The sequence below is a fragment of the Danio rerio genome, chromosome 8, assembly GCF_052040795.2.
Source record: "Danio rerio strain M-AB ecotype USA chromosome 8, GRCz13ab, whole genome shotgun sequence".
Classification (NCBI taxonomy): Eukaryota; Metazoa; Chordata; class Actinopteri; order Cypriniformes; family Danionidae; genus Danio; species Danio rerio.
In genome coordinates this window covers 29,284,151-29,296,109 of record NC_141028.1, presented here as the reverse complement: position 1 = coordinate 29,296,109, position 11,959 = coordinate 29,284,151, and the positions used below count along the sequence as shown (strand labels likewise).

The following is an 11,959-nucleotide window of genomic DNA, read 5'->3' as shown; positions in this document are numbered from 1 at the left end:
ATTAATCTCTGTGAAAGAAAAATGGGCCCGTCCAAATCAATCATTTTAAAAATAGGATATAACCCAACCCTTCTCTCTCTCTCCAATAATCGCATAGGTCAGTGCTTAGTCACTTATTTCATGCCCCACTGAAGCGTAGACAACAAGAGTGTGTCTGAGTGTGTGTTTGTATGTGTGCGATAGAGAAAGTGGGAGAGACAGCCTTATAAATTTTTCAGGACCGGTCTATTATTAGTGTGAAACAGCAGCGAAGAACAAGCAGTCTAATCAGCAAGTAGTGTAGGGCGCTGTTTGGTGAGCCCTGGATACAGCCTAATGTGGGCTTTGAGCTGCAATGGATTTTGGGTAATACACTCTAGAATTTAGGCCAGGTACTGGATCTTTATTAGTGCATCGTTTCAGTGTCACACCTTCACATGAAGTAATGCGAGTGTGAAACAGAGATGACACATTTAATTGTCAGCGTTAATGAATTTGTAGCACACTTTGTCTCTATTTGACTTGCTTTATCCATTTAACTGTTCGCCATCTTTTCTGTTTTTTTCACTAGTAACAGGGTCTGGTTTCTTGAGTTCAGCTTGACTCTCTTCCTCTCAAACTGACATTCAGGTTTTCAATCTGAGAGAGAGAGAGGGAGAGATTATCTGATGCAGGGGATCTATACATGGAGTCGACAACCTGCAGCCCATCACAAACAACAGCCTTATGAAAGGTAAACACACACTTCGCACTCAGGAAAATGTCAAGGGATGTTTTCCAATCCGTAAACTTTCAAATATTCACTGTTTTGCTTTGGTAAGTTCAGTGAAAAACTTATATCCAATTTCAACCTTCATTGCCATGGCAATGTGATGCTATAATGCATCTGTAAATATAATAATTTTAAATGACCTTAAACAGCTCTGTGCCGATTTTAGTTTTTATGAAAATAGCTGACGGAATAAGCAGACATTTGTTTTATTTAAATGTACAGTACATGATTTGTGATATACCTATTTTTCTCATGACCTCAAAACATGATTTCCAATTACACTTTCTAGAGGTTTACTATTTATTTTTTTAAAAGAGATTTGAAAAAAAGCCAGTAATACTTTACAGTAAGGCTATGCGATAAATCGAAATTAAAATCGCAATTTGATACGTTGCAATTAGCTATCCGCAAGAGGCTGCAATATGAAATATATACAGTTGAGGTCACAATTATTACCCCCCACCTAAATAATTACTTCCCGGTTTATTTTCCCCCTTTTTCTGTTTAACATAGAGAGAATTTTTTTTCCAACACATTTCGAAATATAATAGTTTTAATAACACATTTCTATAAACTGATTTAGTTTATCTCTGTCATGATAACAGTAAATAGTATATTGCTAGATATTTTTCAAGACACTTCTATTCAGCTTAAAGTGACATTTAAAGACTTAATTAGGTTAATTAGGTTAACTAGGCAGTTTAGGGTAATTAGGCAAGTTATTGTATAATGATGGTTTGTTCTCTAGGCTATTAAAAAATATATATCTTAAAGGGGCTAATAATTTTGACCTTAAAATGTTTATTAAAAAATTAATAACTGCTTTTATTAATTGGACAAAATAAAACATATGAGACTTTATCTATAAAATTATGACTTCAACTGAATGTTATTTAATTTCTGCTACACAGTGCAAATGCGTGACTGCATGTGATGTGCCAATCGAGTGAGCACACTTTCGTTCTGCCCAATCAGAATTAAACTATGCTCAACACCCACAACAAAAAAGAAACGAACAGGAAATTGCATACAAGTGGGATGATGGCATCTGTCGCTTCAAAAGCATTAATAGATGAATTTATATAAAAGAAAAACAGAACATTGGTAAAATGGGAATATTTTGATTTCAAAGTCACAGACACTGAACAAAACAGGCCATTTGTAAGAGCTGTCATAGAATTGCTGCCACAGGAGGAAATACAACAACCAGCACCTAAAAAAGCACCAGAGGCAGCTAAATGAGGTGTGTCTTGCTAAAAAGTCAAATGAAAGTATTGCCAGTGACACTCAATCTAGTAGCAACCAACAGAAAAGTACAATTTCAGAGTTGTTTCAGCCATGTTGGTTTGTGTATTGTTTTGTGTGTGTGTGTGTGTGTGTGTGTGTGTGTGTGTGTGTGTGTGTGTGTGTGTGTGTGTGTGTGTGTATATATATATATATATATATATATATATATATATATATATATATATATATATATATAAGCTACATTACTGTTGAACTTGTTTACAGAAAGGTATGGTCATTTTATTTGTTTACGGTTTGCTCTAAAGAAAAATAAATATTTAATTTCTGAGTATTTTAAAAGCAATTTGAATAAATGTTTAAGCAAGTAAATATCTTTTCAATTTCGCTCATGGCATTTTAGTAGTAAGAAGCTACAGTACAGATTATTGATCTGAAGCTCGACTACAAAATTACATCGCAAATCAAATCGAAATCGTAATATCTGTAAAAAAAATTGCAATTACATATTTTCCCCAAATCCCACAGCCCCATGTTACTGTAAGGTTTCATAGTATTAACTAACATGAACAAACAATAAACAATACTGTACATTTATTAAACTATTTACTATAGTATTTATTATATTTAGTATAGTACAGTAGTCACATTTTTCTCTGATTGGTAGAATTTTACATAAACCATCAAGGGTAATGTATTTTTATTTTTGCATTTTCAGATCTCAAATTTCTCTCGCGAGTACCATTCACACCTGTTGTTCTTATGTAAATCTACCAGAGGCCGCTGGCAACTGATTGATTTACTGACTGACCAACCGACCGATCCCTCCACCCTTCCCCTTCCCTAAACCCAACCAATAGTGTTTGAAAAAACACAGATTGACGTGCCCACCTCCTTCCCTAAACCCAACTGACAGTTATTAAAAGCAATCCAGAAAAAGAAAAGCCCTCACCTGATTTTACTACATTCACACCCTGTTATTTACTTTTTTTTTTTTTTTTTAGCTTTTTTGTTTTTTGCCTTACCCACTTTCTGGAACTGTTCTTCACAGGACATGAATCCCATTGTTATGGTCAAGTCTGCTCTTTGTCTCAAGTCCCACAAGGTACATGGTGAGCTACCAAACAAACTAGTAACATTAGGAAAGCTGTCCATACGGAGGTAAGCAATCAGCTGGTAAACGAAAAAAGGAACACCGTCATACCGCCCCGTAGCATACGTTTTAAAGATGAAATGCAGCCAGCTACAGGATTCACGATCTCTAGAAATGTATATAGGGCTACATTTTTAAAACAAGCCTATGTTGGGATTGATTCCAGTATTACACAATTGTTACAATTCTTTTTAAAAGAAGCTGAATTAATGCAATCTAATCCAAAGCTTAATACAATTATTATACTATTGATTAACAACCTCCAAGGTCACAACATAACTGTCAGTCATTGTTAAAATCAATTTCCATGTTGTTATTTTTACCAGCTTTTGCACTCTATATAAAACAGGAGAAAATATTAAGAAAAAGAAAGAAAACAATGGATTTTACCCATAACAAGTCCATGAAAGATTGTAAGTTTGACTGTACCGCACTACAAATATGAATTTCAAATGTTAAAAAATACCAAGAAGTCCTAAAAACAATATAAATATATATGCATCCTAGGTTTATATTTTAGATGTATAAGACAATGCACTAGCAATGCACAGTCCAGCGATCTTTTAAAAAAAAGCTACACCCCAGAGGGCAGAAATAATACTCACGTTATTCTAACTTTAAATTATCCCAGGCTCCCTGGTTTTAAAAGCACAAAAGAGCTTGTGCGGCTAATAAAATCCCAATCTAAACCGGCCATCCAGAACACAGCTCAGCCCAGGGACGAGTTATCTCCTGTAACGCACTTGTTTCAGGCAGCTCAGTGCCATAAAAGATTTCCGCCACCCTCACCGCCTGTCTCCTGTCGGCCTTCGGTCTTCAAATCCGCCATCCCACATTCACCACAATACCTCACACTTAGATCGGCAGCTGAATTATTTCCTGTATGTTTATATGCAGAGGACGTTATGGCTGAGATCAACAGAAGTCAACCGCATATATTTTAGTGCTGACATGACAGTGGCGTCTGTATGCCTAAGGAAGTGTGAGGGAGTGGGAGCGGAGGAGCTCGGAGGTTAATGAGGACGGACAGGTTTGGCATTTGAGGGGAGGAAGAGGAGGATCCTCATCATCTTCGTGCTCCCCGTCGCCATGACAACCTGACCTTGTAGCCTCTGATTCTGTCTGCTCTTTCCGGAGGGTGTCTCATGTACACGTCGCTTCATATGCACAGGGCTGAAGGGATGGAGAAACAGAGTGGCATCTTCACACTTTATCTACTGCTCACTTGTTTCAAACATGATGCGAAAAGGGGTGAGAAAGCTACTTGAGAGCATCTGCACATACACACGCTGTCAGTCCTGCTTGTGGTGCTTCAGTGGAGTGGGTGGAGCTAAGATCTTGTTTGGCACACTTTGCTCATTGTGACTCTGATTGGTGGAATTGTTTGTGCCAAAATGTTGTCCAACTTAAATAACTCTAAAAGTTGTTTGTCACTTTCCTAAAATATAACCCATAAGAGCTCTTACTAAAATTTTGCCACTACTGCAAATAAGACTATAATGCATTTTGCGCTTCCATTAATGCTAAAATTGATCAAATTGAGCAGTGTGTTGTGGTAGCACAATCATGGCTTTTATCCAAGAGAACATTGATAAAAAATAATGTGCCTTGAACGGATTGTAAATTATTAGCTATGTTTCCATCCAAATATGTGAATTAAATGTATGCGCAAAACAGAAATGTTGCATAAAAGATGTGCAAATAAGGAGTGTTTCCATCCAATGAGTCAAAGTGAACAAATCGTCACTTCTTGATTTACTGGCACCAAATATTAACAGAAAAACGGAATTGGCTGCAGTAGGAGAAGCTTTTTTTAAATCTTTTCTTTATTTAATTAATTACTTGCGCCTCAGAAGACAAATGCCGACACTGCACTGTGCACTTTAGAGCATGTACTTAGATTTTAAAAGGGCACCTATTTTAGCCCTTTTACAAGATGTAAGAGAAACCTGTGATGTCTCCAGAACGTGTGTGTAAAGTTTCAGCTCAGAATACCCATTAGATTAATTGTTATATCCTCCAGAATCTGTCCACTTTGGTGTCTGAGTACAGTGTTGCTGTTTTTGTAGCCTGTGGCTTTAAATGCAAAAGAGATGCTTCTCCCCGCCCACCGTTTCCACATGCGGGTCTACTTTTCCTGCATTACAGCAGATAAACAGTAGTCAGTTATAGAGACAGACACGGATGAAGCTGAAATAAGGTCACTAGTCAAAAATACTAAGTAAATTGATTTTATGTCTTTGTGGTGGAGTTTTTTCAAGCCTTTCTGAAATGAGTCTTACATGTATGTCCTTTGCAGTACACACACACACACACACACACACACACACATATTAGCAATTACTGACACCATGCAGCCGTGGTGATTATAGTGGTTAAGATTGACATTGCGATTTTAGACTTTTTATAACAAACATGCTCTGTTTTAAAAACGTTCTAAACTAATAAAACATTAAAAATCACAGAGAGTAATATTTAAAATGCAAATATTATATTCCCAGTTTATTTTTATACAGTTTATAATTTAGTTGTGTAAAGCAACAGTTTATTTGAAAGTTTCAAATGGTCAGCAGTGATGAAGTTTTATTTATTTATGAATATTTTTATTTACTTTTACTTAACTCTATTGGAGAATTTTTTTATTTATTTTATTTTGGGAAACTTTTACTTTTAGATCACCACATATTGAAGCATGATATTACATCTGTTACACCAATTAATTTAATAAATATTTAGTTCCTCATTCTTTTAAATTGTTTTAAAAACGTTTTAACTTATTTAGAGAAGTTAAATTTAGAGAGTTGTAACAAATACTTTAATCTCAGTTTATTTGCAAAAACAATGTTCTGTTGGCATGTGTATACTGTAGATGTTATTATAGGAGAATGTGGCCTATCAATCAATTCAGTGGGCGGGAAAACCACTCTTACATCACACTGTGATGGGTCTCAAAATCTCTGTGATTTGGGATCTGTTAACATCAGGATTTATTGAAGAAAAGATTTATTGTTTGTGTTTCTATCACTCCAATATGACAGTGGACACACTATACCTACACACAGTTTTGTCCAAATAGCTAACAAAAGTTGATAAATAATAAAGCCCATGGTCTGTTTTTAGGATAATTTTGGTACCTTCTGAACACTGAACTAGTTGGAACCAATAATGCCTATAGATGATCAAAAATGAAATCATGGATTTTTATCTAAAATATCTTAATTAGTGTTCTTTAATGTTTTTTTTTTTTTTGTTTTTTTTACATGAACTCTTCTTTCTTCTATTAAACAGCTATTAATTTTTTTTAAAAGAAGTTCAATTATTGCAAACAAATACACAAGCATAAACATGTTTTTTGTTAAATATCAACGACAACACCTACAGTTGAAGTCAGAACTATTAGCCCCCCTGAATAATTAGCACCCCTATTTTCCCCCAATTTCAGTTTAGCGAAAAGATTTTTTTTCAACATTTTTCTAGTTTTAATAACTCTAATAACTAATTTAAGTTTATTAACTAATTTAATAGCAGTAATAGTTTAATACCTAATTTTATCTTTGCCATGATGACAGTAAATAATAATTTACTAGATATTTTTCAAGACACTTCTATACAGCTTAAAGTGAAATTTAAAGGCTTAACTAAGCAGGCTAGGGTAATTAGGCAAGTTATTGTATAACGATGGTTTGTTCCGTAGACTATCGAAAAAAAAGGGGCTAATAATATTGACCTTAAAATGGTCTATAAAAAAATTAAAAACTGCTTTTATTCTAGCCAAACTAAAACAAATAAGACTTTCTCCTGATGAAAAATATTACCAGACATACTGTGAAAATTTCCTTGCTCTGTTAAACATCATTTGGAAAATATTTTAAAAAGAAAAAAAAATGTGGACCAATAATTCTGACTTCATCTGTATGTGTTTTTGTTTAAAAAAATCTAACAAAATTGTTTTGAAATGTATGTGTGTTTTTTTTTACTTCTGGAACTCAGTTGTTGGTGTCTCTGCAATCTTATCTAAATAAAAACAGAAAATATTAAGAAAAAGAAAGAAAATAATGGAAAAAAATAGATATTTATGCTTCCTCTACTGTATCACACAGTTTTCAAATGTGATATGAAAAGGCGTGGGGAAAAAAGCCATTTGAGAGCATCCACACACACATACACACGTTATCACTCCAACTGCCATCAAATGCCAAGATTAAATCAAGACGCCCTTGTGTCCACTCATGAGTTTTCAATCCTTCTCGTCTCTGGAAAAAAAGAACCCATTTCCAGTCATCTTTCCCTGGAGATCCCAGTATGCAGTCACCCGGTCTTGCTCCCTAGAGGAAGAGCACAAGAGTTTGCAGAGTGATTTGGAGGATGGAAGTGTGATAGCTGGACTCGGAGCCGACAGCATGTGGGAGTTTGGTTCACGGAGAGAGTTTGACTAGTTGTAATGCGAATATCTCGCCTGGCCAGACCGTGTTTCCTGTCTCCTCATCCGGAGCTTATAAACGAGACGGCACAGCTATCTGCACAATCAGACAGTGGGCAGAGAGAGAGAACACATCTCTCAATAGCACACACACATACAGGGGCTGATAGGTCAGGGAACATATCTTGTTAGGCGAGTTTAAATCAGTTGTGCTTCTTATTTTCTGGGGGGTTTTAGATGGTTGAGGTGTGAGCAGTTCACTGTTAGCACACATCCTAGTTTATTACATAGTTTATAATGTAGTTGTGTAAAGCAACAGCTAATTGAAAAAAAAATCCAGTGGTCAACAGTAATGAATTCTTTTTTATTATCATTATTATTTTTATTGGAGAATTTTGGGAATTATTTTACTTTTAGATCACCACATCACAAATCATGATATTACATATTTTACACCAATTCATTTTATAAACATTTTGTTCCTCATTATTTTAAATTGAAACATAGTGTGTCTGATTCATGAACAAACCGATACTTTTCAGTTAACCTTTTAAAAATTAATGATTTATCTATTCAAATGATTTGGTCAGAATGAGTTTCCGAATATTGATTCATTGATTCAAAATAAGGCTGCTCGATACTGGAAAAATTACATTGCAATATTTTGTTTTTCTGCAATATATATTGCAACATGAATAAAAATTTCACCAGAAATGTAATGATCATATGTAAAAACACTGTATAATATTCAACTATAACTACTACACATGTATTTACAGTTTTGTACATTATTCATTCTATGCTGGATTTTGCACCGTATTTCTAACATTTATGTACATAGAAACCTTTATAATAATAAAAATAATAATAATAATAATAATTATTATTATTATTATTATTATTATTGCTTATTATTATTATCATTATTAAATTAGTATTAGTTCATAGTTTGTACTTATTTACTTTTAAGCTTGCCTTTTTGTTAAACTGTGTGTGTGTGTGTGTGTGTGTGTGTGTGTGTGTGTGTGTGTGTGTGTGTGTGTGTGTGTGTGTGTGTGTGTGTGTGTGTGTGTAAGCGTGCGTGCGTGCGTGCGTGTGTGCTTTAAATAGTTAAATAAAATAGATCTTTATTAATTTTACCAAAATGTACAGTTCTTGTGCCAAAATGCAAAAGTTTTAAGACACAGGCTTTAAAACACATGCAGATGATAAACTTTTATTATGGTCAAACTCCACAAATGTCATGTTTATGAAATTATGGCTCTTGCTAAAATATAATCTCAACATTCCATATCCTGCGATATTACTATTGCAGATGCGCATATTGCGATATCGATGCTTTAGTGATGTATTGTGCACCCCTAATTCAGATAATCCATCTAATCAGTCTGGCTTAAAATGAGCTCAAGAACAGGAGATCCTCTGAGCCAGCCTGTGCAAAAAAACACCTTTAATTCCAAATGTAGAATCTGTTAATGTAAATAAAAATCATATAGTATTTATATAAATCTGAGGACTCTCATTTGTTTGTGAACTACATCTGATTTAAAATATTAAGTTGTTTTAGTACACATAATGAAATGTTTAAAACATTTTATTAATATATTAACATGTTTATTATTATTTAGAAATTTTAATGACAAATTTAGTTTGTTTCTTATACAAAAGTGATCAGAACAATATTTATGACAAGCATGTTTATGACAGATTTATGACAAGTTTGTTGTCTTGATAATGTTGAGTTGCCATGACAAACTCAGGTTGTCTTTGCATTTAAAATGTCAACTTTGCATAAGTATGCAAAAAAATATGGGTCATATTTATGACGCGTGTCATGTTTTGTAAACACCCCTACAAGTAAAGTGTTACTGATCATTTTTACCATAAATTATTAATAACCAGTAAAAGTTGCCAACAAATGGCAACATTTGGCAATAAAAATAATTGTAATTATAATTTTTGTATAATTGTTTTTATTGCCAAAAGTAAACATATGCTGCCAACTTTTACATTTACTTTAATTAATCAATAATTAATAATAAGCATTTTAAGTGTACAAACATGTGAAAAAACTTGTAAAAGTAGGTATCCGTTTTATCTTGAAGACTACATTTGTATACTTTGTTCACCAGTGATCATGTCTGCTTGAACTACTCATCACGATTTCTGCATTAAATAATTGTGTTGACCTACAAAGCATTTCATAATCTTGCAGTGCTGTATCGTACCAAGCTTATTAAAGTATATACTGTTCTGTGCAGATTCTTTTGTCCACAATTCTAGAAACACTTTCACAAATTCTCTCATTAATATAGCTTCCATTATCATTTATTCATTGCATTTATTTTGTTTACAGTTTTGATTATTCATTTGTGTATTATTATTATTATTATTATTATTGCAAATAGTAGTAGGAGGAGTAATTAATAGAGTAATTGCTGTATCAAATGGTAGTAACTGTTGTATTACTGTCTTTAATGAAAGGGAGGGAGGGAGAGAGAGGAAGCTAAAGAGCACTGCAGTTGTTATAATATGAAGCTCAATGACCTTCTTACAAGGCTCAGTACATTTATCTACAGACACTCGCACACTCACACGCAAACAGCAAGGTCAGTCGACACCATTACAGATATTTCTTCATTAGTGGCAGCGTTGAGGCCTCTCGGTGTCACAGCACACTGACAAACTCCACACACTCCAGACAATTACACAAACAGCCCTAAATAACGTCTGAGCATCACAGTTTCAACTTTTTGTTACAACAAAATTCAGAGAAATACAGAAAATCTAGCTGAAGTAGAGATGCAGGCAATTAATCATGCATGATACTTTAAAACAGTGCACCGTATTAGTTATGTTTCCATTGAAAGATGTGAATTAGAATTACAGTATACACAAAAAAAACATCCAATAGAATCTCGATGCAGACTTGCATATGCAAGTTGGTCACAGACATGCAATCTCAGACACAATGCATAGTGACTGATGCATAGTTGATAGTGTAAGGAGTGGGGTTAGGTGTTCGCATTAAAATTATTGCATGCAGCTCAGCTTGCATCTGCACCCTGTCTGCAGCTAAACCCTTCTCAAAACATTTACAAATAAAGCATACTTTCCATCTAATCAGTCAACTAGAACAAAACAATCACTTCCTGATAAACTGGTGACAAATATCAAAAAAGAATAGTGGAGATTGCTGTTGTAGGAAAACAGAAATCTGGGTGTTTTTTTCTTGTATAAAAATGATTAGCTCCACAGAATATGAAATGCAATCAATACACAGTGGTTTTTGGATGTTTGACGTCTGTAAGTGTCACGAGACCCGACAAGATTTCTTGTGGCATGGGAATAATATTTAGAATAAAACGCGATAGCGGTCGGTAACTGGTGTAATTTGAATTTGAGTAGGAGCAGGTGGTCTAACATTATACATTATAGCATGATGTATGGTAGTCATGCATCTTAGATGAAAATGGAAAAAAATTGCCCTACGCAGGATGTGATAATACTCAAGTTTTACCCCTTAGCAGTCACATGACTGGAACCTCAGGTTTGAGGCGACCCTCATGTCTCATCACAAAGGGGCAAACAAAACTGATATTTAGCCTACAGTCCTTGCACAAACTACAGTTTTATCTGTCATCTCTCTCTTTTGGTAGTACCCAATTTAAATGTGAGTTTTTGGAAACCAGATCTAAATTTAGCAGGAACGGTCAGGTTGGGTAGAAAACTATTCTAAACGGGAAGTGGGTGAAAAAAGGCTGAATATGCGGTCGAGTGTGTAATAAAACCTCATTGGAGCGAGACTAAAAAAATCAATCTCGCGCAGACCTCTAGTTCCAGACAATACAGTTTTGGGAGGTTATACTACTGAACCACTTTGATGACAGACTTTGGCTGAGAAATTTTATAATGACCAAAACAATATTTTAGATATTTCATGATGTGGTCGATTCACTAATTTGACCATTAATGCCATCCCATTATGCACATTTTTATTATCATATGATGTAATTAAACAATACCACATTACGTTTTGGCTGCACATGCTGGAAATTGTTTGGTAAATGTGTTTCTATCATAGTTTATGCACTTTTTTACTAGATAAAAATGTCATCCTACTCAGTTGTGCATATTTGTTTTTGTATGTGCATTTGTTTTAATGTTTAGAGCATCTTGGTGTTTCTATTAAGCATTTTTAAATGCAATATTACAAAATGTGCTTAAAAAAAAGTTTGGTGAAAATATAGCTATTGGTGGTCATTTAGCAGGGATATCATTAAACTGTAAACTTTTAAGGCATTTGGCTCACACAAAAACAATTAAAACATTTATGGCAGATGCAAGGGAAAAAGAAGCCAGCACATTATTAAAAACTGCTACTGTGCTT

The 11,959-nt window shown here is 34.2% G+C and overlaps 1 long non-coding RNA gene across 1 annotated transcript in view; it reads left to right on the top strand.

Moving 5' to 3' along the window:
- The first annotated feature begins 260 nt into the window (after positions 1-260).
- Positions 261-11,959, top strand: part of LOC137490330 (uncharacterized) — a 144,308-nt gene continuing 132,609 nt past the window's right edge. The window contains exons 1-2 of the long non-coding RNA XR_015498004.1: positions 261-345; positions 551-712. This is a non-coding gene — a long non-coding RNA (uncharacterized LOC137490330). The remainder of the gene's footprint in view (positions 346-550; positions 713-11,959) is intronic.